This window comes from Theropithecus gelada, chromosome 7b, assembly GCF_003255815.1.
Source record: "Theropithecus gelada isolate Dixy chromosome 7b, Tgel_1.0, whole genome shotgun sequence".
Lineage (NCBI taxonomy): Eukaryota > Metazoa > Chordata > Mammalia > Primates > Cercopithecidae > Theropithecus > Theropithecus gelada.
In genome coordinates, this window is record NC_037675.1 from 88,938,184 (window position 1) to 88,964,866 (window position 26,683).

A 26,683-nucleotide genomic window follows, 5' to 3' on the forward strand; every position below is an offset into this window, starting at 1 on the left:
GAAAAACACTGCTCTAACATGAGACATACATATTAAATAATTGCAGAAATAAATATATGACTTTAAACTGTCACATGTACTGTAAAGCAAAACAGAGAGTGATATAAAAATGAATTTAAACGAAGAAATCTCATTGTATTTGGAAGGTCAGAAAAAGTGTTTCTGAAAACCAATGTTCAAGCTGAAATCTGAGAGGTGAGGAGTTAGCTAGAAGAGATTCCTAGGGTGGCAACAGCTGGTGTGAAAGGCCTTGAGGGGTGAAGTCAAGGTTCTCCAGAGAAACAGAACCAACAGGATGTGCATAGAGAGAGAGATTTATTTAAGGAATTGGTTCATGTGATTGTAGACTTAGTAAGTCTACAGTCTGCAGAGTCGGTCAACACGCTGGAGACCCAGGGAAAAGTTGTACGTCAAGTCCAAAGTCAGTCTACAGGCACTATGGCCTCTTGCTTAGGAGAGGTCAGCCTTCATTCTGTTCAGGCCTTCCACTGATTGGATGATGCTCTCCCACTTTATGGAGAGCAATCTGCTTTACTCTAATTCTACCAATTTAAATGTTAATGTCATCCAAAAAACACACCTTGACAGAAACAGCCAAAATAATGCTTAATCAAACTTCTGAGCACTGTGGCCTGTCCAAGTTGACAGATAAAATTAACCATCACATTTAGTCTTGCATTTTGGAAGGATAGAAAGAAAACAACTTGGCTGAGAAATGAGCAAGAAAGAACACGAATCTGCCTGAGGATATACAGTCAGCAGGGATAAGATTGTGCAGGACTTTGTAGTCATAACAGGGATGAGAGCCACACTCTAAGAGTGACAGATAGAAAGCCACTGAAGGATCACATGGAGGGTGAAGATCTGATACATTTGTTGTCACTATAGTTGTTAAGACTCATCTACAGAGGATGATAAAAGTGCATCTGAAAGAGCAGTTGGAGAGTCTCCAGGGCAGAATGTACAGTGGCCTGGACTAGAACAATGGGGTAGAAGTGGCAAGAAGTGCTTAGATCTCATACATATTTGGGGAGCACGCTTGATGGGACTTGTTGACAAGACTGGATGTGTGGGTGAGGGAGGAAGAATCAAAGTTTGTCCTCATATTCCTGGAATTCTTCCAGAACCCCCTCAAGCATCACTGTCTCAGTAAATATCTTCTTGACTTTATTAATGTAGGCTTCATGCAACTATTGCAATGTTTGTACTTTTTAAAAATCTTTGTCATGTCTGCTTCCCCTATCAGTGTATCACTGCCTCTGCTTATTCACTTTTGTATGATTGACCAGTCCTGACACAGACTCATCGCATGCCAAATAAATGTGTGACAGTAGAAGACAGAATTAGGAATCCTAGTTTCATCTTTAATCCTTATGAGATACGTAGTAATCATACAATTTCATCTTGCCATCACTGAGCTTCTGTTTCTTCTTTTATTGAAAAAAATTATACTTATTGTATGCAATTTTTGTGGTTGCTGTATCACATAAGATAATAAATGTGAAATGTACAAAGAGAGGTACCACTATGTAGCTATAATCAATATTTCATCATTTAAAAAATAAACCAACATTAAGGATATATAACAGTCATTTATTTCCACTCATTAGACAAATAAGCCATTAATTTCACACTTCACAAGGAATATACTTTACAATGTGTAAAAGTCATAGAGGAAAATGGGGATCAGAATCACCTGGGATTTTCAAAGAACTGAAATGCACATAAGCACACACACACAAAGCCAATAAATAAGGTTAAATATTTATCTTCATTAAGAACTGTTCTTTTCCTCTCCAAATAAGTTAAAACACTGAAAAAGATAATAAATATTTTTTGTTCATATACATCTTACATTTTTAAAGTATTTGTCTTATTTGATTTAGATTATATATCATAAAGTGGGTAGAAATATATACCTTTCTGCTTTACATCTTAAAAGTTAGAAAGATCAAATAACCTTCATGAAGAAACAAATCAATATCAAAGTCAAGACTAATGATTAATATTAATAGCTTCCTCTCTCAAAATTTGACCATGGCCACTATCCATAAAAAAATTTGAAAAAACACAATTGCCTCCAGTCTTCTCTATTTGAAAGTTAAATTACAGAAATGACTTAAGTATTGGGCATTGAGGATAAAATGTAAGATCATTCTGTTCATGTCTTTGCTCTTATCCATTAAAAAACATCATCTAAATTGAGCATCTCTACAAGTTCCCATTATGACCATGTCATGTATTCTGGATTATATCTTTATACATACATTCAATGTATACTTGTATAACCTACTATTGATTTGGCATTTGCTTAAAAGTAAGCAATAAGTACTGTATATTGTTATAGACTAAAGAAAATCAATGAGCAATCCCAAGAGAAGAATATCCATTCTACTCCCTGAAAGTAATACATTGTCTATAAAACCTATTTATGTTTGGAGTCTAAAACTTTAGATGATGGTCTCTTTAATGCTTTCCGAAAACTCTGTGTATTAAACTCCTACATATATCTCTCAGCACATGTACATGCACACACACATATGTACACAAAAAATCCTATAAATAAAGGGAAAGATAACATAAATAATCATATAAGCAAATTCACTTTTAAATCCCTCAAAATGTGCACTACCTCTATCAAATTTGTGATTTGGTGAAATAGTTCTGAATTCACCAAATAAGCAACCTACACTCATAGTCAGGCTTCAGAATAATTCTTAGCATTCAAAACTTCCCTAAAAATAAAATGGTTAACAGACTTCTTTGTTGTTCAAGTCATGCTGTTATTAGTCAAATCAGTTATACAATCTATTGGGTCATCCCATCAATAATTGACCTAGATATTTCACACCCTCCAATCATCCAATTGAACAAAGCAATTATAAGGACAGATATAAGATCAAAATTAAGAGAATGTTTTCCTATTCCTGATATTCCTCTGACATAGGCCCATACTTTTCTAATATTATTAATTTTATATATAAAAAGGTAAAATAAAAAATAAATATACCATTAATAGAAAATTCGAATTATTTTTAGTCTCATAAAATGAGGAATGCAGAATCTTATAAGAACTCAAGCGGGGGAAGTTTGATGTCTTATTGAAAAGAACAATAATGCCAACTTTTTTTGACAAATCCTAAAAGCTCACAATAGCCAATTATTCAATGGCATAGTCTCCTCAAATTCTAGCTCACTTGACACCTTCTGCTTCTATTAAAAATATGCATATGAAGAAAAGTACTAATGGTCTATTGATATGGTTTGGCTGTGTCCCCAACCAAATCTCAACTTGAAACTTGAATTGTGTCTCCCAGAATTTCCATGTGTTATGGGAGGGACCCAGGGAAAGGTAATTGAATCATGGGGACTGGTCTTTCCCATACTATTCTCATGATAGTGAATAAGTCTCAGGAGATCTGATGCGTTTATCAGAGGTTTCCGCTTTTGCTTCTCTCTCAATTTTTCTTGCCACCACCATGTAAGAATTACCTCTCACCTCCCACCATGATTCTGAGACCTCCCCAGGCATGTGGAACTGTAAGTCCAATTAAACCTCTTTTCCTTCCTGGTCTCGGGTATGTCTTTGTTGGCAGTTTGAAAACAAACTAATACTATAAATTGGTACCAGTAGAGTGGGGTGCTACAAAAAAATTACCCAAATATGGAAGCAACTTTGGAACTGGGTAAAAGACAGAGGTTGGAAAAGTCTGGAGGGCTCAGAAGACAGGAAAATGTGGGAAAGTTTGAAACTTCCTAGAGACTTGCTGAATGGCTTTGCCCAAAATGCTGATAGCAATATGGACAATAAGGGCCAAGCTGAGGTGGTCTCAAATGGAGATGAGGAACTTGTTGGGAACTGGAGTAAAGGTGAGTCTTGTTATGTTTTAGCAAAGAGACTGGTTACATTTTGCCCTTGCCCTAGAGATTTATGGAACTTTAAACTTGAGAAAGATGATTTAGGGTATCTGGTGGAAGAAATTTCTAAGCAGGAAAGCATTCAAGAAATGACTTGGGTAATGTTAAAGGCATTCAGTTTTATAAGGGAAGCAGAGCGTAACAACTTGGAAAATTTGCAGCCTGACTATGCAGTAGAAAAGAAAAACCCATTTTTCTGGAGAGAAATTTAATCTGGCTGCACAAATTTGCATAAGTAGCAAGGAGCCCAATGTTAATCCCCAAGACCATGGGGGAGATGTCTCCAGGCCATGTCAGAGACCTTCACGGGAGCCCCTCCCATCATAGACCCAGAAACCAAGGATGAAAAAGTAGTTTCATGGGCTGGGCCCAGAGTCCCAGTGCTTTGTATAGCTCAGGGACTTGGTGCCCTGTGTCCCAGCCACTCCAGCCGTGCCTGGAAAGGGCAAACATACAGCTCAGGCTGTGGCTTCAGAGGGTAGAATCCCCAAGCCTTGGAAGCTTCTACATGGTGTTGAGCCTGAGGGTGCACAGAAGTCTAGAACTGAGCTTTGGAAACCTCCACCTGTATTTCAGAAGATGTATGGAAATGCCTGGATTCACAGGCAAAAGTTTGCTGCAGGTGTGGGGCCCTCATGGAGAACCTCTGCTAGGGCAGCATGAAAGGGAAATGTGGGGTTGGAGCCCCCACACAGCGTCTCTAATGGGGCACTGTCTAGTGGAGCTGTGAGAAGAGGGCCACCATCCTCCAGACACCAGTATGGTAGATCCAACAGAAAGCTTGCACCATGTACCTGAAAAAGCCAGACACTCAACACCAGTCCATGAAGGCAACCAGGAGGCAGGTTGTACCCTGCAAAGCCACAGAGGTAGAGCTGCTCTAAGACCATGGGAACCCCCCTCTTGTATCAGCATGACCTCGACATGAGACCTGGAGTCAAAGGAGATCATTTTGGAACTTTAAAATTTGACTGAACCACGGGATTTAAAACTTGCATGGGCCTTATATCCCCTTCATTTTGGCCAATTTCTCACATTTGGAACTGCTGTATTTACCCAATGCCTGTATCCCTATTATCTCTAGGAAGTAATAGCTTGCTTTGATTTTATAGACTTATAGGCAAAAGGAACTTGCCTTGTCTCAGATGAGACTTTAGACTGCGGACTTTTGGGTTAATGCTGAAATGAGTTAAGACTTTGGGGGACTGTTGGGAAGGCATGATTAGTTTTGAAATGTGAGGACATGAGATTTGGAGGGGCCAGGGGCAGAATGACATGGTTTGTATGTGTCCCCACCCAAATCTCAACTTGAATTGTATCTCTCAGTACCCCCACAAGGTGTGGGAGGGACCCAGGGAGAGGTAATTGAATCATAGGGACTGGTGTTTCCTGTGCTATTCTCATGATAGTGAATAAGTCTCAGGAAATCTGATGGGTTTCTCAGGGGTTTCTGCTTTTGCTTCTCTCTCATTTTCTCTTGCCGCCACCATGTAAGAAGTGCCTTTCACCTCCCGCCATATTTCTGAGGCCTCCCCAGCCATGCAAAACTGTACGTGCAATTAAACCTCTTTTTCTTCCCACTCTCGGGTATGTCTTTATCAGCAGTGTGAAAACAAGTGAATACATCTATCATCTTCAGAATGGGGGGGTCAAAGGCTTTGGCTAGTTTGCAAGGTCCCTTTACAGCTAATCTCAAAATCATAACCCTGTGGCTTTCTGAACACCCACTAGAAATTGTACCTTGTACCAAATTAGAGTTATGTTGTGTCTGATGATCAAAATATGGTACACAAAAAGATCCTATGTTCATATATCTATATATATTTTTTAAATATCCAGAGCCGTCTAGAAGAAAATTTTTAAAACTCAAAAATGCTTCATTAATAAGATATTTGATCAGTTATTTATCATCGTTTCTTTTAATATCTGGAAGATGTGTCTTCTCTTTAATCTGAGGAACCACCACGCTGAATATGTTTAGGAACAGGAATTGATTGAAAACTTAAATACCATTATTAATTCAAGGTTTTACTTCCAATGTTAGCTTAGAAAACCAGAATCAAACTCCTATTGAACAGCAAAATTAATTAATCCTTCTATATTCTCTTTAAGTGCAATTATAGCACTAACACGGAAGAAATTTTTTTTCTGAACATTTTCACAGCACAGTTTTCAAACTGCCTACAATAGACATTTTATTCTTTAAAGTCACAGTAGTATCTAGGAAACTGAAAGACTTTGTGTGTTCCTTTTTTGCATGGGGAGGGTTAATATTGTTGTCTTCTTGTTTGCAAATTTTATTTATTTTACTTAATAACTTGGAGAGCCAGTCAACAACAAAATACTTGAAAATTAATTACATGATATCTGAGGTCATATTTAGCTGCACAACCAAACTGTAGGGCCCTGGATCAAGGTAGATTTGACTCTGGTTCTCTGAGAACTTTGTAACTAATCAATTAATCCCAAACCAACTTTCAAAGGGAAATGTTAAAATTTAAACAGGAAAATGTCTACCTCAGTATGCAAGTGGAAAGATGCATTTGTATTTATCTGTAAATGTGTGTGGTCTATGTATTTTACTTATCTACATCTATACAAATTTATATACATACGCATACAAAAATATTCTGGATATACTTTTATTCATCCATTCATTTAGTGAATGTCTGTTGAATGATAAGTGTTAAATTTTAGTATCATTGAGCTATTGCCACAAACGTGCTGCTCAGTAAAATACACAAAACATAGTGGTTTAAAACATAATATTTTACTATTATAGCTCATGTGTCTGGAGGTCACTGAGAGGTCTACTCATCTAGGCTGGGCTCAGCAGCCCTCAGTTGTCTTGCTCCTGTTTGTGAGCTGGCTAGCTCACTCCCACATGTATAGGGAAACCAAAGGCTCATGACTACAGCAAAAGTACACAATGGAAAGCAGCAATGTGCAAAGACTTTCTGAACCCTGTGCTCAGAACTAGCATGCCATCACTATGCCTTATTTTATTGGCAGAAGCAAGTCACATGGTGATATAGTTGGGATATTTGTCCCCACCCAAATCTCATGTTAAATTGAAATCCTCAATGTTGGAGGTGGGGACTGGTAGGAGGTGTTTGGATCATGGGGAAGGATCCCTCGTGAATGACTTGGGCAAGCACTTGGTGATAAGTGAGCCTCAGCTCTGAGTTCAAATGAGATCTGTTCTTACAAAAGTGTGTGGCACCTCCCTGCACTCTCTCTTGCCCCCATTCTCATCACATGATATGCCTGCTCCCTTTTTTTCCTTCTGCTATGATTGGAAGCTTCCTGACACCTCCTCAGAAATAGATGCTGCTCTGCTTCCTGTATAGCCCACAGAGTCATGAGCCAATGAAACCTCTTTTCTTTATAAATTACCCAGCCTCGGGTATTTCTTTATAGCAATGCAAGAACTGCCTAATACACATGGGGTAGGGAATTAGATTCCACCACTCTCAGGAGGGGAACTTCAAAATCACATAGCAAGAGGAGTGGATATACAGATAGATAAAGGAGACACAGCTGCAATCCGCCACACATCCCAGTACTTCCTTAGATGTGGAAGTCCTTAGCAGTAGCCAAAAGAAGTATAATGATAATCTGGGGTGAAGAACACTTCTAAATTTCTGTTTCAGTATCCAGTTCTCAAGACATATTTCCTGATCCAACACAGCTGAAAAGTTCTCATGTGTTTATGGATAAAAATATGTATTCTCTTAATGCACAACATCGGGAGAGAAAGGAATTTGTTCCCTTTCTTGCTTACCCATGAATTCTGCAGAACATCACACAACAGGGCATTTGGAAACAGACAAAACTTGTGTTCACAGACACCTCCCCCATCTCTTACTCATTGTTTACATCCATTTGGGGTGTTAGAAATATTTGCTGGAAATTCTGTCAATGTTGCTTTCTCTAAATTTGCAAAAATTCCAATCCCACGTAGAGAAGTCTGATAGAGTGACTGCAAAGATCTCTATCTATGTTAGGAACTTGACAGCTGAAATAACAGAATGTAAATCCAAATTCTTCTAGCATGAAACTCATGACACTTTTAAGTCCTCATTTCTCTCCTTCTGCTTAAACTGAGCTCTACTAGGAAAAGCCCCTGGGGAACACCGGTTCCTGACTTACTTGGCTTAGTTTGAAAACTGCCAGATGCCACCCAGGATACTGCATTAGGATCCTGCCATAAAACTTCACTTTGTGCTGACTCAATTTCAAATGAGCCATGAAGTATTACATTCTTGAGAAGTGGAAGAACTTTCGCTGGCTTTTTGGCAGCACATCAGCTGAAGTCATAGAAGAAACAGCAAAAGAGGTCATAATGGATTCGGGGCTGTGTTTATAACCTGGAAAACAACTGTCACCTTGTGTTCGGGGAATTGTTCCAGAATACGAAAACTGAATGTTAAGGTGTTGAACTGTGAGAGGTTGTCATAGGAATAGGCAAGTGATTTTCTGACCAGAGCACAAAGAGGCTGTGACCAGCTAAGACAGCCCCGGTGCCTCACCACCAATAGAGTTGTTTAATTGATGACTGGATGTTCAATTGTGAGTTGGCCAAAAATGGGTCTCTCGCTTGCTGTTTGTTTGCATCTTTCCAGCACTGGGTGTTTGGTGTGTGTTTTAATATCTAAATTTAAAGATGCGCATGGCACTTAAATCACAGTGGAAAATGCTTTCCAGCTGGCCCTAGCCGTCAAATGCAAATATGAAAATTCAGCTTGGCACACTTCTGACATTATAATTGGCACGTATAGAAAATGAATTCCCGCATAAAGTTATCATTTGTGGCTCCAACAGAAGCTGATAAAATACTTAATAGACTTTTAATAGAGCTTCTGAGACCCAGATCATGAAAAACTAAGCATGCCATGCCATTCATTCTCTAGCTTTCCATTGGCAGTGTGAGGCTTTCCAAAAAAAAAAAAAAGATTCACAGAGGTTTTTCTGTGGCGTTCACTTATAGATTGGATGAAAGGCTCGTGCAGCTGACAGGTTTTGTTAATAACTGTCCTTAGTAGAGAGGCAGGGTCACCAGATAGAAACAGCTAGAGGGAATCTTGCAAAAGTAGGCAAGATGCTAAAAAGTGGGCTGGTATAAAAAGCTTTTTAATGGCAAAAAAAAAAAAAAAAAAAAGTGTATAAGGAGCAAGGCAAATTTTAATTAAACCTGGGCTTTAGAATTAGGAAATAAGAAAATGAAAGGAAAAAAACTGTGTTTACTGAATAATTGCTCTCATTGCAATATTCTTTGTTCTCAAAATAACTAAATTACTGCTTCATTTCTTTAAAAATTTTATTGCTTGAAATATGAATTATATAATCTCAACGCTACCTTCTATGTCTCCAGTCGGTAGAATAATGTCCCTCATCTCCAATGATGTCCATGTCCTATCTCCTAATCACAAGAACCTGTGAATATGTTGCTTTACATGGCAAAGGGACTTTAAGGACGTTATTAGAGGTAAATATTTTGAGATGGAAAGATTATCCTGGATTATTTGGGTGGGCCCAGTGTAATCATAGGAGACTTTAAAAGCAGTGAATCTTTCCCAGCTGAAGAGAGGTGCTAAGATGAGAATAACCAGAGAAATGCTATTGCAGGCTTTGAGGATTGTTTTAGTTTGCTAGGGCTGCCATGACAATATATCTGTCTTAAACAACAGAGATTTATTTTTTCACAGTTCTAGAGGCTAGATGTCCAAGATCAAGACGTTGGTGGATTTGATTTCTCCTGAGGCCTCTCTCCTTGGCCTGCAGATGGCCGCCTTCTTGCTTTGTCTTCACATGGCCTTTCCTCTGGGTACATGCATCCCTATAAGGACACCAGTCACATTGATTTAAGACCCCACCATTAACAGCCTCATTAACTACCTTCTTAAAGACTTTATCTCCAAATATGGTTTTATTTTTAGGTACTGAGAGTAGTGACTTCAACATGAATTTTGGGGAACATGTTCAGCACATAACATAGATGAAAGACGAGTGTCATGAGCCAAGGAATGTAGGTGGCCTGAAGAAGCTGGAAAAGGCAAGGAAATGGATGTTTCCCAAGAGCCTCCAGAAGAGAAAGCAGTCCTGCTGATACCTTAGTTTTAACCCAGTGAAAACCATGTCTAACTTCTAATCTACAGAACTGTTAGGAAATCAATTTATGTTGTTTTAAGCCACTAAATTTGTGATTTTTTTTTTGTCATGTTAGTAACAGAAAGCTAATGGAATGTCAAAACTTAATGACCAAACAAATACATCTTGAGACCTACTCTGTATCCATCTATTATTATGGGCAGTAATCTACCTCAAAAGGCTAGTGTCCATTTCCACTTGTTCCGTCAAAAACACTCCAAAACACAGTGGCTGAAAATATCACTCATTTATTTTGGGTTAAATGTCTTAGTAAGCTGGGATTAGACTGCTCAAGGCCAGGTAGTTTTGGCGGCTGGTGAGGCTCTACTTCTCCTTACAAGTCTGTGAGTTAGCTGAGGTGTCTTTGCTCCACACATATCATTAATGTAGAACCAGCTAGCTGCTAGACATGTTCTTATCATAATGACAGAGACTCAAGAGAGCAAGCCTATATACCTCTTAAAGTCAAATCTTAGACTGAAGTATTGTCACTTCCAACCACATGCCTTTGGCCAAATATTGTCACATAGCCAAGTCCAAAATCAAATGGCAGAGAAATATACTCTGCTCATAATGACACCCATAAGAACATGTCAAGAACATGGATGCAGAGAGAGGTGAGGATCTGGATCATAATGCATTCTACCCAGGGATGCTGGTCCAATTGAAGAGATAACTAATAAATATGAGACAACAAATATGACTTTGTATAATAGAGGGTGAAAGTATTGATGTACTAGAAGGTATAAACTAAAAAATTATTATCATATTGTGAATAGTGCCACAATAAACATATGTGTGCATGTGTCTTTATAGCAGCATGATTTATAATCCAGTAATAGGATGGCTGGGTCAAATGGTATTTCTAGTTCTAGATTCTTGAGGAATCGCCACACTGTCCTCCACAATGTTTGAACTAGTTTACAGTCCCATCAACAGTGAAAAAGTGTTCCTATTTCTCCACATCCTCTCCAGCACCTGTTATTTCCTGACTTTTTAATGATCACCATTCTAACTGGTGTGAAATGGTATCTCATTGTGGTTTTGATTGGCATTTCTCTGATGGAGAGTGATAATGAGCATTTTTTCATGTGTCTGTTGGCTGAATAAATGTCTTCTTTTGAGAAGTGTCTGTTCATATCCTTTGCCCACTTTTTGATGGGGTTGTTTTATTCTTGTAAATTTGTTTGAGTTCTTTGTAGGTTCTGGATATTAGCCCTTTGTCAGATGAGTAAATTGCAAATATTTTCTCCCTAAAAGACTTGAAACCAACCCAAATGTCCATCAACGACAGACTGGATTAAGAAAATGTGGCACATATACACCATGGAATACTATGCAGCCATAAAAAAGGATGAGTTCATGTCCTTTGTAGGGACATGGATGCAGCTGGAAACCATCATTTCTCAGCAAACTATAGCAAGAACAGAAAACCAAACACCACATGTTCTCACTCATAGGTGGGAATTGAACAATGAGATCACTTGGACACAGGAAGGGGAACACCACACACCGGGGCCTGTCGTGGGGTGGGGGGAGGGGGGAGGGATAGTATTAGGAGATATACCTAATGTAAATGACGAGTTAATGGGTGCAGCACACCAACATGGACATGTATACATATGTAACAAACCTGCATGTTGTGCACATGTACCCTAGAACTTAAGGTATAATTAAAAAAAAAAAATTGCCTGACTTGATGTTTAGCTATTAACCAGCAAATCAATAGTTACATAAAAGACCCTTCCTACTTACTAAGCTCTGCATTTCAGAGATAACAGAGAGGGATAATACAGTGGTAGCACCACCCCACCCCCAACACAGAGCAACTCAATGGAAACAGAGGGAAAGCAAGTCTAGCGGTGCTGCATACAATAGCTAACTCCTGCGTAAAACAGACTCCTTATTGCATTGTTGGGGTGATACTAAGTATGGGAGGAAAAAGTGAGATGATTCCAAAGTGGGAACACTGGGGATGTGAAAGTTGTCAGTATCCAAACGGAGTCACTAAGGCTAAGAAAACTCTGTCAAACAGGTCCAAGGAAGGCCATGAAGAGAGGATTCTCACACTTGTATGCCTGACCATGAAAGACTGCAGAAACTGTAACTTTGTACCAAGACTGTCACAGCCTTATACAACAAATGCTTCTGTAAAGACATCTGCCCAGCAACTGCCGCTCCAGCCTTGGACGGGTGTCACCCTTGCTATTGATCTTTTAGCCAGGGATAAGTATTTCAAAACAATTACATAATCCCCTTCACTGTTTCCTTTAAAAATCTTTCTCTTCCTTTACCTCCCTGAATATGCACATGGTTTACATATGGCACATGTATTCACATTGCAATGCTCTGTTCCCAAATAAACATCTTTTCTTTTTTAAAAAAAATTATTATCATATTGCCTGTTCTTTTGCTTCTATCTAAAATGTATCTACTCTGTCTTGCACATATATGAAAAACGTTTCACCATGTTCATATTTAAAAATGAGGAATGTAACAAGGAATTTAGTGGGTCTTAAATTGAAATTGAATTTATTACTTGTTTTCGTAAGAGATCCCAAGTGTTCCTAAAACCAACAAATAATCATCATATAAAATATCTGAAGTTTTTTTTGAATGGAAGAAAATAAGCTTGGAAAATTCTGACTCAAAATATTAAATTACTTTCTGTAGGACATTGCAAAGTGGCCAGAAATTATCCCACCCTTATTTGCATGCTGCTTTGCAATAGGACTTTGCAGCTCCTCCAATCAGAAAAATTGAGCCTTTTTTTCCACCTCTAAAATCTGGGTAAGGCCTTGTGATTTGCCTTAGCCCTGGGACATCAGCAAATGTAAAGCAATTAGAAGCTGTAAAAGCTCTTGAACATTGGGCCTGTTTCTTTCTTGCTGTGGGGCCCCTTCTACAACTAGGTGAACAAGCATGGGCTGTCTTCCTTGAGGGGGCTGGAAAACCATGTAGAGAGAATTCTTGGCCATTCCAGATGTCCAGTTGTTCCATCTGAGGTTGCAGACATACAATTGATGTCATCCAAGACTACTGAGCCCCAACCAAGCTTTTCCAAACCAGAAGAACCAATAAGCAACCCATGGAAGCATGACAAATAATAAATGTTTGTCCCATTAAGCCACTAAATGTTGGGATAGTTTGTTACTCATAAACTGCTTACTGATCAACCCCCCTGGCAAGCGAGGTCTTGTTGCTGACAAGTGTAAAAAGACCCGGAATTCAAACCCAAAACATTTCAGTCCCAACCTGGGGGACTGAGAGCTCTTAAAAGGTGGCAGAATTCATGTGCACAGCTCTGTAATACACATGTACACCATGCATTGTCTATAACAATATTGATAATGGCAATACTAATCATACGTGTCACATTCTTGCTATGTGTCTAGAAGTGTGTTAATGGTGTGCCTGGATTATTTCTTCTAACCCTAAGCACAAACCTAGGTGGTGGGTCTTATTACCTGTTTTACAGATGAGGAAATTCCCAGAAGTAGAAATTTGTCTTGTGTTACCCAGCCAGCCACCTGACACTTGAGCAAACACTCTTAATAAATATCCCTCACTGAGTAAAAAAATGCCTTGTGCATAAATATACTACTATTTCTCAAATGTGCATAGATTGCATTGGGATGCATAAAATATAAAGAGATTTAATGATACTCCTGGTTGTAAAATAGCATTTAAACGCTGTTTTATTTTTACATTAACGTGGCATTATTATATTCAAATAACTTGCAGATCAGTTTATCTGTTTTTCCTTACCTATACACAGAGTCAGATAACTGAGATTCACTACTTAATATATTTATATATTTCTTTAACAGATAATTATTAATCCTCTCCTATGCAAAGTTTTCTTTAAGAAATAGATATTTTTGTGGATTTTTAAATTTCCTCTTCCCCCTAATTTTGTAGATTTTTTGATAGTCTCAAAGTACATGTTAATAAAACATACAAATACAGTCTCGCTCTGTCACCTAGGCTGGAGTGCAGTGGCGCGATCTCAGCTCACTGCAACCTCCGCCTCCTGGGTTCAAGTGATTCTCCTGCCTCAGCCTCCTGAGTAGCTGGGAGTACAGGCACATGCCACCAAGCCCGCTAATTTTTGCTTTTTTTTATTTTATTTTCTGTCTTTTTTTTTTTTTTTTAGTAGAGATGGGGTTTCACCATGTTGGCCGGGCTGGTCTTGAAATCCTGACCTCAAGTGATCCACTTGCCTCGGCCTCCCAAAGCGCTAGGATTACAGGCATGAGCCATAGCACCTAGCCAGTATCTAATATTTAATGAGCACTTTCAGCATATTGAGTGCTGAATATATGAACGGGTAATACACAGGGCTAAGCATTTTAAATGTGTTATCACCTTTGTCCCTCCAAATAACTCAGGAGGTACTATTTATAGCCGTATTTTACCAATGAAAACACTGGGCCATCAAAAAGTTAAGTAAAGTACTCATGATCATACATTTAATAAGAGATAGAAATGGGAGAGATGCCCAGAAATCTGGTGCCATGTTCCCCAATATGCCTCTCAAATATCACCACTGTTCTGAATGCCTGCTGCAGTCCATCAATGCCCAGATTAGCTATAAATTTAGCAGTAGAATCTTGTTAGAAAAATGGTGTATTATGTTACCATCTTTATTTTTATCCATGGAGAATAACAATTACTTAAAAATTTCTGAGTATTCTACCATAAGAGGTCTTACAGGCATTTGGTGGAACTGAGTTGTGCATTGGATCTGCTCTTTGGTTTTCACGCCTGTGTATTAATTTTGGAAAACATTTTTTGATTCTTCCAGATACTTGTAGCTAGACTGGTATCCCAAATGAAACATTCAGCAGCATCTTCAATGCATTTGGGTAGAGTGCTAAACTAGACTCCTGTGTTTTCCTCACATACATTCACCCCCTATTTTCATTTTCTGGCTGAATTTTATCTGTTAAGCAAGTCAAGACTTGCTTAATGTTTTTGCAGGTGATCCTACTTGCAGCGATGTTAACTCTTATTACCTGAAGAACAAGCAGAAGGAGGCAAATTCAACTGAGATAATTTCTTTGATTTTTAAAAAATTCTAAGCACATCACTAGCCTTTCCATTTTAAAAATCATTAACCTTATGCTGATACAATAATTACATCACTGTTGCTTTGTCAAAAGCCACATTATTAATTCTAATTGGCTGCTGCTGGCCAGGGGTAAAAGGTTTAGAGCTAATGGGGGCAACGGAAGACTTTTCAAGAACAAAATCTTATCTGCATATATTGTTGGAACTGAACTGATGGGATTTGTCTCCTGCTCCAGATGTTTTGAAAATAACTTTTCTTCCCAAATGTTTTCTCCATGCACTCTTCTTCCTGATTTGGTCTGATGATGGACTGCAGGTTGTAAAATTGATGAATGCCTCCCTTTTTCCATTCTCTCACCAGATGAACTGGCCAAACATAAGAGCTTTGAGAAATTGATATATTTTATTGTTCAGATAAAAAGGGAATCTTCTTGTCAAATTCTTTTGCCATAGTAATTCCTTCCAGAATGAGATCATTGTCTGTATTTATCTTAATCAGTCCTCTACTTTAGTAGGTAAATTTGATAGTAAATTAAACATAATGACAGAATTCTGTCATTCACAAATGGTCCTTCGTACTCCAATGTGTTTGGGACAATAAAGACCTGGGATATATACTACCTCAGGATTCCTGTTGATTGAGTGTTACAGCAGATTCCATGGGCATCATTCATATTATTAAAAAGTCTTGCCACACTCAAAACACCATGAACTTGGAAACAAGCTCAAGGATCCTCATTCCTAAGAAGTAAATCTTTTCTAATCCTCAAATGCTCTCAAATGTGTCCACTGCTCTCCTCTTTTCTTCTTAGACTTTTCAAAATAAACGAATGATACATCCTTTTAAAAAAACTACTCCAAGCCTCTAGATTTATGTCTCTCTTACTCTGCTCAACTTAACTCTCAGATGTTACCAATAGCAAATACGATAACTCTTTCAGCAGCAAATGCTTCTCGCTTCATAGATATAGCAGTCGAAAAGCACCAGCATCAGGCAGGTGACATCAGGCAGGGGGCTGGCATGAGGGCAGCAAGTCTGGAGGAAAGCCCGGGTTCTGTGTAGAGGAGCACCAGTCCTTAGCCACAGCCAGTGTTGCTAGGTGAGCAGAAATAAAGCAAGAAAAAATAAATACTTTCATAGGAAGGATCACGATTTTCTGATACCTGGCTTAACTTTTAAACATTCTGTAATCCATACGCATACCAAAAAATTCTTGTGGTCTAAATGTGTTGTCTGTGTGTGGCTTATGCTGTCAGTCTGATTTTCTGATTACCTCTCCTCACCCCAGTAGACTGTCTTCCCTCCCTCTCCTGAGTTCTCATAGCACTTTATACCTCCCTTTTTTTGCTTCCCATATTCTGTCTTACTGTTGCAGTAAATGTACTTTTTATCTGTATGCCTCGCATTAGTAAGAAAGCAATCAAACAATAGCTGGCTTCAGTATCAGGATATTTATCATGCACCATAACAGATATTCCATAGTAGGATACCTCCAGTTTGGATCATTTGAACAACTTAAAGGTAGCATCAAGAACCCAGATTATTTCCACATTTTTACTACCCTGTTGGCTTATCTGAAGGCAAGCTCTCCTCTGGAGAGCAAGTGAATATTGCATTTCCAGGCACATGATTCAAAAATAAAAATACCTTGCATTTCTGTGGGTCTCTTTAGCTCAATAAGGAAACATTTCCCAGAAGCCTCTGCAGCCAACTTAAGCGATATTTACTTGGCTGGTATTGAATCACATGACCTCAGCAAACCAATCACTCATTTACCAGTACGAGTTTAGGCTCATCTAAGTCATGTGATAAAGGAGGAGCCATCAGAACAAAATTGACATCTTCCAGTAGAGAAGGAAAGTAATGCCTGTGTGGAATTTAACCAACAGTTTCTGTGACAATCTCTTACCAGAACGTAAATTTCTTGGGAATAAAGATTATGGTTGTGAGTGCAATAGTTCAAGAAAGAGTGCTAAGATCATGAAGTTAAGCAGTAGGATGGTGACTATGAATTAATTCATTGCCAGTGCACTTCAGCACACAATGCAACATCTAATAAAGATTAAGGAAATATTAGATTGAACAGATTTGAAAATTCTCTAAATAGAAGTATATACAGGTCACTATAAGAGAAAAAGGGAAGAAAGGGGTAACTGTCTGTCTGGGTCAGGGAAGTCTTTACCATGGAGGAAATACACCAAAACCAACAGTTATCCAGACTGGTATCTGTTGCTAAATGAATCTATTAATCTTCCACTATTGTTGCCAGGTGGCATTATTAATACACATGTCAAGTGTACTGCAAAGTCACAGCAAGAATTTACTATTCTTCTGTGGATCTTCACTAGGCTCACAAAATTTGAACATTATCTCTTGCTCTAAAATAATTTTAATAACAGGAAAGCAAAGCCACAGCATACCTGAGTAAGGTTTTATGACCTTTGCATGTTACAAAAAGGTAAATGAATAAGCCTGGAATATGCTTAATATTCCTTAAATACCTGTCCTGCCCATCTCTGAATGGAAACATCTTGAAATACAGTTTGGATTTTTTATTTTTTATCTTTTGGCCTTCAGAGTGCAGAGGTTTTCGTTCCCTGCCTCCAGCTTTCCTCATACTCTCCATTTTCTCCCAGATTGATATGAATAAAGATTGCCACTTCACTTCAGCCTTGCATTTTTCTTCTGAATGATACTAGGATTAGGTAATCAGATCAATTTATTGTTAATCTGGAGGAATTTTCTTTCCAATGAGACTTGTCAGATACATTAGTGTCCTTTGAAATCACTGTAATTGACCCAGCAGAGGCAAAATGGGAAACGGCACCTGTCTGCTCACAGTGAAGGCAATCAATGACAAAACAGGCGCTACCAAAAGCAGGAATCATGGCTCCTTTCCCCTCCCAGAGCACTCGTACAGTGGCAGATGCAAGTACAACCCTAGAAGCCTCCCTAGCTCAGGTTCCAATTGGTAAAGGTGTCCCCATGAAACAGTCTAGGGATAACCAGTAAGGAGGAAAAGGAGAGGCACACAAACAAGAACCAAAGCCACTGCCAACAGGCCCATCTAAGCACCAGGCTGGCAGCCAGCACTACCTGCCATTCATCCAGTGAAGGACCTTTCAAACCTCCCAGCCATCCCAGGGCATCACCTGACACTGCGTGAGATAGAGGAAGTCCCTGGTCAAGAGTCATGAGAAATCAGACATTTGTGTTGTTTGACACCGATATTTTTTGGGGTAGTTAGTTATAGAACAACAGGTAGCTGAAACACAGAGATCCTATAAGAAAATCTGTAAGGCGCCTGAGGCTGATACAGAGAGAGCCACTGGTCCTAGAAGCTGCCTCTCTTGCCTCAGATTCCAAAGACCTTCCTTTTCTAGTTGCAGGATTTGTTTAGTCTCACACTGTGAGGATGAAATGCGTGTATGCCCCCAAAATTTGTATGTGAAAACCCCAATCATCAATACGATGATACTTGGAGGTTGGGCCTTTAGATGGTAATTAGAGTTAGATTAAGTCCACAGGATGGAGCCCTCATGGTGGATTTAGTGTCCTTAAATTATAAAAAGAGGAGAAGGCCAGATGTGGTGGCTCACATCTGTAATCCCAGCACTTTGGGAGGCCAAGACAGGAGGATTACTTGAAGTCAGGAGTTCAAGACCAACCTGGTCAACATGGTGAAACCCTATCTCTACTGAAAATACGAAAATTTGCTAGGCATAGTGGCAGACGCCTATAATCCCAGCTACTCGGGAGGCTGAGGCAGGAGAATCACTTGAACCTGGAAAGCAGAGATTGCAGTGAGCTGAGATCGCGCTACTACACTCCAGCCTGGGTGACAGAGCAAGACTCCATCTAAAAAAAAAAGAAAGAAAAGAAAAGAAGCTGAGAGATAAGACTTACTTTTCTCTTTCCATCATGTGAGGGAACAACAAGAATTTGACCATCTGCAACTTAGCAGAGGGCCCTCACCAGAACCCAACCATGCTGGCAGCCTGAGCTCAGACTTCCCAGCCTCCAAAACCATGAGAAACAGATTTCTGTTGTTTATAAGTCATCCAGTCTATGGTACATTTTCGTAACAGCCCACACAGGCTAAGACACCAGTAAGTCCTTTTTGGCTCAAGATGGCTTCTGTTCTTTTTACTAGTTATGCAACGTGAAGAAGTGACAGGGTTCAGGTAAGTAAGCTCAGCTCTGGGTACTGGTTATAATCTTTGGGGCTGTGAGGGTAAAGCAGGCTCCATCCTGGAAGGGTCCAGGATACTGGTTCCAAGCCAGAAGGGAGCTGAGAAACAGAACAGAAGTCCACAGCAGCTCTAGGAGAGGCAGGCAGACAATGCCACATCCAAAACATAAGGCAGCAGCTGCCCAGACCGCAAGTGCTGTCACTGGGGAGCAGCGCTGAAGCTACATGTGGAGATGAAGTGATCCTGATAGTGCCAGGAAGACAGACAGCTCCAGAGGCAGACAGGGATGGGCACAACCCAAGTCCTTGTTTGCTTCAGCCCCATTCCCTCCCTGTGGAGCTGAGTGTGCTTGATGAGTTTGAGCAGCAAGTGAAACAGAACAAGAGGGAGGAAAGGAAAGGAAAGGAAAGTAGAGAACTGAAGTATCTCAGAATCACCTTTCCCGGCATGAGCTTTATTTTATGTCTATGTTTTATAATTCCATGTACAAGTTCAAGCAGCTTAGAGTCCAAGAGCATTAAGTGGCACGAAAGAACAGATGGAGTAAACGTGGATCTGACAGAAGCACCAGCTTGTGGCCATCCTCTATGCATCTGACGACCCACTGGATAGACACAGCCACTTCACAGGAAGTGAGGATCCACATGGGTTGATGGAGTTGTTGGCAGGTGAAGAGAACTCTAACTCAGAGCTGGAAATGAGGGAGAGGCCCTGTAGCAATTAGGAAGACCTCGGTTATGCTGTCATGACAAATAACTCAAAAATCTCTTGGCTTAGAATGGTAAGGTTTACCTCTCACTCACACTATGTCTATCGTAGTAGACAATAAATCTCTGCTCCTCACAGTCACTCAGGGACTCAGGCCTTGGGAAGATCCATCCTACCATGGCTCTGTGGTTGCAGAAGCAGGGGGAAAATGGTACCCAACATGTTAGAGGCTCTACCTAGCTATGACACACCACTTTTGCTTCTGTTGCACCGGTCATAGTAAGTCACATGGCCATGCATGGATTAAACAAGGTAGGGCTGTATAATCCTTCAGCAGAGGGGGCTTCTAACATAAGTGAAGAATAAAAGCCTATTACATGATCCAGCCTAGAGGAGAGACCCCAGACACATAAAAGCTAAGGTGCTGAGCAGATTGTCATGTCAATGATTCCAGTGTGTGAAGGCATCAGATATGTGATTGCATCTGTGGTGTAAGGGCCACAGAAAACAGGTGAAAACAATTCATGAAGCCGAAATTGAATAATAGTATTAATAGTAATAGCAGCTGCCATCTATTGAGTCTCCTCTGTTTTTGAGCCAGACTCTTCTTATGCACGATTTTAATTCTCATCATACATCACACATACATCTTTTTGTCTTCACAAGAATGCTACCAGGGGTCAGAAAGGTTATATCACCTGACCAAGGTCAAAGTGCTAAGAAATGGCAGAGTCAGGATTTGAGCCAACTCTGGTGACTTCCAAAGCCCATGATCTTTCTACTCCTTCCACAATACCATTCCACCTGCCTTGCACAACTGCAGTCAGGGCCAACAAGCCACGTGGGATCTGACCTGTCAAATCTGTAGCCTGAAATCTTTTGCAAAGATGTTCACATCAGAATCTTTGGTTTGTTGTGAGTGTACAATATTGTGCATGAGACAGGAAGGGCCCAGAGTAGGAGCTTAAAATCAAGTCTGTTCTCCAAATGAAAACCCACTACCCACTCCTTATACCTATATCAAGACCTAAATGCAACAGAAACCAGCATCTAAGGAGTTATTTGTGGCAAACCAGTTTCAAACTTTTCTATTTCATGCCTTATGGAGAGTCCAGTGAGCCCTATAACAACAACAAAAAAATCCCCAAGTCAGATAGCACTGCAAAGGAGCAGCTGTGAAGGCTTCTGTCACACATAGATTACCATATTCACGGGCTTCACTGATGAGCCGAGGGGATTTCACTTTGTTCGACTATTTAGGATTCACTCAGAGCATCATTTCTGCTGAACTGCTCACCCATAATGAAGGAAGTCACTCTTCTCCTTCATGTCTGCTTGTACTTGTTCATTTAATGTAAGCCTCTTGCCTTATAGTGTTCAAATTAAAATGCTATTTGTTATTAAGCATTTAAAATACTCTCATACTATGAAAAATAGTAGTTTAATCTAGAGATCATTGAGTGGCTTCTGGTTCCCCAACTAAAGAAATCAAGCTCCACAGAGAACACACACATCACTTTGGCACATGCCCCAGGCTTTCTCAGAGCACATCTGAATTGTCCACTTTTTGTTGTATAATGCAAACCAATAAAAGTCTTATTGGAAGAAGACTTTGGTCACCTCTTGAGGTGTATCTCTCTGGGAGTTCAAGGAATTTTCAGGAAAATGCAGCATCTCACTGAATGACCCAGAACCATTCAGCAGCATTAAACAAGCATTTGCTGAGTTCTCTGTACCACATATTATGCTGTCATATGCCCAGCATTAGACAAACAAAAGTGGATGAGACATCATGCCTGCCCTCAAAGACTCTGTTTGGAGGGGTTGTAAACAGGCAAACACTGTGCTGCAGAAATACAAGGTCCAAAAAGACGCTGTAGGAAACACCAATGTCTGTAGCTTACTTTTCCTTCTTTGCAAAATTTGTAAGCCAAATTAAAATGACCACCTTCAAATAAAACAGAGGGGATTTTTGACTACATGCCAAACAATTAGATATCTACATTCAATGAAGGGAGGCATAACCTGATTGTTGTGTGTAGACTGTGTTGCTGCCACATTGGATGTGCTTTTTAGATGCTGCTAAATGTTTCCCTAATAATGAGTTAATTTAAAAAACAAAACAAAACAAAACAAAAAAACCAGTAGACTAGGCGCTGTGGCTCATGCCTGTCATCCCAGCACTTTGGGAGGCCAAGGGGGGCAGATCACCTGAGGTCAGGAGTTCAAGACCGGCCTGACCGACAGGGTGAAATCCTGTCTCTACTAAAATATACAAAAATTAGCTGGGCGTGGTGGCAAGTGCCTGTAATCCCAGCTACACGGGAGGCTGAGGCAGGATAATTGCTTGAACCTGGGAGTCAGAGGTTGCAGTGAGCCGAGATCGCACCACTGCACTCCAGCCTGGGTAATAAAGTGAGATTCTGTCTCACAAAAAACAAACAAATAAACAAACAAAAACACAATATACCAGTTTCAGCTCGGACACATAGGGAGCTAGAAAGAGCACCCAAACTTAAACACTAGAAAAGCTGCAAATTACCAACTCCTCTTAAGCCCGTCAGAAACGTTTAGATGGTAGTAAATATAGACAAGGTGATCTCTAAGGAGAGACTTGAACTGCAGGGAAAAAAACAGGCACCAAGGTTTTTTTTAAAAAAAGAAAATAGTTTAAGGCAAAAATAGTAACAATATTCTGCCTGTTCATGTAAAAGGAAAGTATATGGCAGCAGTAGCACAAAGGATGGACATCAGGAGGATGGGAGGTACGTGTCGTTCTAAACATGCACCGATGCCTCCACCCAAGGCCTCACGCCCCAATCCTCAGAACATGGGAATATAATCAGATGTTGCTTCTGTGACTGTTACCTTATATGAACAGCTGACCTTCACCAGCTTCTGCTCATTATTCAGGTGTAGCTGATCTAGTCACATAAGCCTTTAAAAGCTGAGAATATACTCCGACTGGGAAGGAAGTTAGAGGCATTTGCAGTGTGAGAAGGACCCAACACGCCATTGTTCCTTCGAAGATGGAAAGGAGGCATGAGAAGGAAAGTCAGTGGTCTTGAGGAGTTGAGGACAGCCCCAGATGACAGCCAGCAAGGAAACAAGGGCCTCAGATCCATAGCCAGAGGGAACTGGATTCTACCAACAGCCTGAATGAGCCTGTAAGCAGATTCCTCCCTGGAACCGCCAGATAGAAGTTCAGCCCAGGTAAGACTTCAGATGTGTGACCATTAGCAGAGAACCCAGGCAAGCCCATCCACACTTCTGATTTACAGAACAATAAGATAATAAACAGGTGTAGTTTTGTGCTGCTATGCTTGTGGCAATGCTTTACAGAGAAATAGAAAACTAAGGCATGGCCAATCAATGCAGACAAAGAAGAAACAAGGTTAAGAAGTAAATGGAGAAGTTTTCCAAAAAAATCATCTAAGGAAAAAGAAAAAGTTTTGAGCCATAGGAGACATTGCTGTGGCAAGCTGGGAGTAGCAATAAGGAAGGACATGCATTTTAGCCAAGGGGCAGTGTCCCTGCTGATTTCTTTCTACCACAATCAATAGGCGAGAACAATCCACTTGCACATCTGCCATGTGGCTTCCTTCCTACTTCCAATACTCAATAGAGTCTCTGTTATAAGGAAGGTGTTCCCACACTCAAAAGAATAACCCAAGTTGAAAAGGAAACCTCAGGTGAGGACTGAGCTCTGATTTTTTTACTTGCCAAAATTCCTATTTAAAGGGCCTGGGGAGTCATGCCCTACAAACCATAAATTTTCATCAGCTGGGCTTAATTTAACCCTTTATATTGTGACTTATTTTCCAGTCTGACTCTAGCATAACATCATGTGACAAAGAAGAAAGTTAAAATATTTTACCCCAAAACATGTTTCTTTGCTGTATCTTGAAATGGTCCTGCAAAGTTGTCCTTGGTGGAGGGACAGGTGCATCTGTAAAGAATCTCTATTAACATAGCCAGATCTTTTTCTTCCAGGCCTCCCAATCCTGAAAAGATTAAGTAAGAGTTTAGCACCTTTTAAAGGTCTGAATAGGAAACATTTGTCATCTATTATCTCTAAGGGTAGCCACTATAAGATTTCAAGAGAACCTTGGTCTCTACAATATTTTATCTTAACCTGAACATTTCCTCTCTAATCAATCCAAGGTCTTTACACAAACTCAACCAATTGTCAATCAGAAAATGTTTTAAGGCAGGGCACGGTGGCTCATGTCTGTAATCCCAGCACTTTGGGAGGCCGAGGTGAGCGGATCACGAAGTCAGGAGATCGAGACCATCCTGGTTAACACAGTGAAACCCCATCTCTACTAAAAATAAAAAATAAATAAATAAATAAATAAATAAATAGCCAGGCGTGGTGGCGGGTGTCTGTAGTCCCAGCTTCTTGAGAGGCTGAGGCAAGAGAACGGCGTGAACCCAGGAGGCAGAGCTTGCAGTGAGTGGAGATGGTGCCACTGCACTCCAGCCAGGGCAACAGAGTGAGACTCTGTCTCAAAAAAAAAAAGGAGAAGGAAAATGTTTTAGTTTACCTATAACCAGGAAGCACCCCCTCCCCCCACCCTGAGTTATTGAGCCTTTCTGAACCAAATCTATGTATTTCCTAAATGTATGTTTGATGGATGTCTCATGCCTCTCTAAAATGTATAAAACCAAGCTGCACCCCGACCACCTTGGGCACATGTTCTCAGGACCTCCTGAGGGCTTGGTCACTCATATTTGGCTCAGAATAAATCTCTAAAAATATTTTACACAATTTGACTCTCTTCATCGACAGAGTGTTTAGATTTAACTCTATTACCATGAACTTTTTAATAGAAAAGAAATAGCTACTCCATAAATGAAGATTTTATTCAATGAAACTTTTATTCAAGTGTCGATAAAGGTAAAATTTCCTTCCAGTTGTGTTGAATCCAGGTACAGCCAACACAAGCTACCACCACCACGCTGCCTAGGATTTTTTCCCAACAAAATCAAAGTCACGGTTTTTGAAGTACACACAATTCAGTGCCACAAAGATCCTGGACCCTCAGAAATGTAGCTGGTGTTATTTCCTAGCTAATTGGTGGCTGGTTTTTACAAAATATGCTGAACTTAATTATTTGAAAACAGTGTTCTATATGATCTATAACGGTGGCTACATGACATTATGCCGTTGTCAAAGTCCGGAGCGTATACAACACAATGAATAAACCCTAATGTCAACTATGGCTTTTAGTTTGTAATAATGTATTACAATTGGCTCATCCATAGTAAGAAATACAACCACAGTAATCCAAAATGTTAATAATGGGAGAGGGAAGAAGAGGAGCAGGAAGTGTGTAGGAACTCTCTGTACTTTCTGCTCATTTTTCTGTTAATCTAAAACTTCTCTAATAAGACAGTCTATTAATATTTTTTAAAGTCCAGATTAAGATAACAGCTCCAGTCTTCTTCATAGACCCATTAAAGCTTCCCTCTCCCTGCACGTAGGCACACACACAGAGGCAGGAAAATACTGAGCACAGTGCAATGTCAGCTTCGATGAGACTGTCCTGCCTTGCTAGTCAGAAGAAACAGATTGACAGCCAGGCACCTCACTGGAATCATCAAAGAACAGCCCTGGGTTTTACTGATTCTGGAGGATGCAACACCAGTAGTCAAGACTCTCCTCATATTTTCAGTGGCTTCAACAATGTGGCAGGAAAGCACACAGCTAATTAAGAGGTGAAAGGCTGCACAATGAAGAAACACTGAAGAGCAAGCACCATCGAGCTCATCAGAGAACGTTCCTGACGTGAAGCCATTTTCCAGTAGTTCTATTTCTGTTCACGCCTAAGCTAACAAGAAAATTATTAAATGTAAAATTCGCTCTTTTCTTTGGAATAAAATTGTGGCCCCCTTGGCTTTACAGAAAAGGAGAGAAAATCACAAGTAATAGTGAAAGAATAAACAGACCGCAGAAGGTAACTACTCTGAGTTTTCAAGGCAAATGTTTCCTTTTGAGAAATATTTCTTCCAAGAAAAAAATATTATCAGAAAAATTTCTGATCCATTTCATAAATTGATTTCAAGAGAGGTCTACATATATGAAGTAAAACAAAATTTAAATCTTGAATGACATGAATAGCAGAAATTAAAACGTTTTTGGTGCAATGAACAGTAGACTGGATGAGGCAGAAAACAAAATGTATTATTTAAAATATTAACTCAAGAAATCTTCCCAGAACATAAAGACATACAGAAAAGTAATAATGAAAAGAAGCTAAGAGTATGATGAAGGATTGATTCATGAGATCTAAAACAGGTAACCCTGGAATTCCAGAAGAGAACAAAGCAGAGAGAGACTAAGCAATAAATCATATAAGAGCATTGCTTAGGAGGAAGAAATTTTCAGACTCGCAGGGTCCACTGACAACCAAGCAAAACAAAATAAAACATGCACAAGTAGGTATATGTGTTAATTTCCTACTTTCTAACAAAAAGAAAATATTTTATAAGCAGTCAAGAAGGCAGATACAAAGAAGAAGAAAAAAAACTGAAAGAAAACAATTACTCACATACACACAAAAAATGGAACTTGTTTGACACCAAAACTGCAGTAACACTAAATGGCCTTATATTTGAGTTTACTAGATAGCTTTCA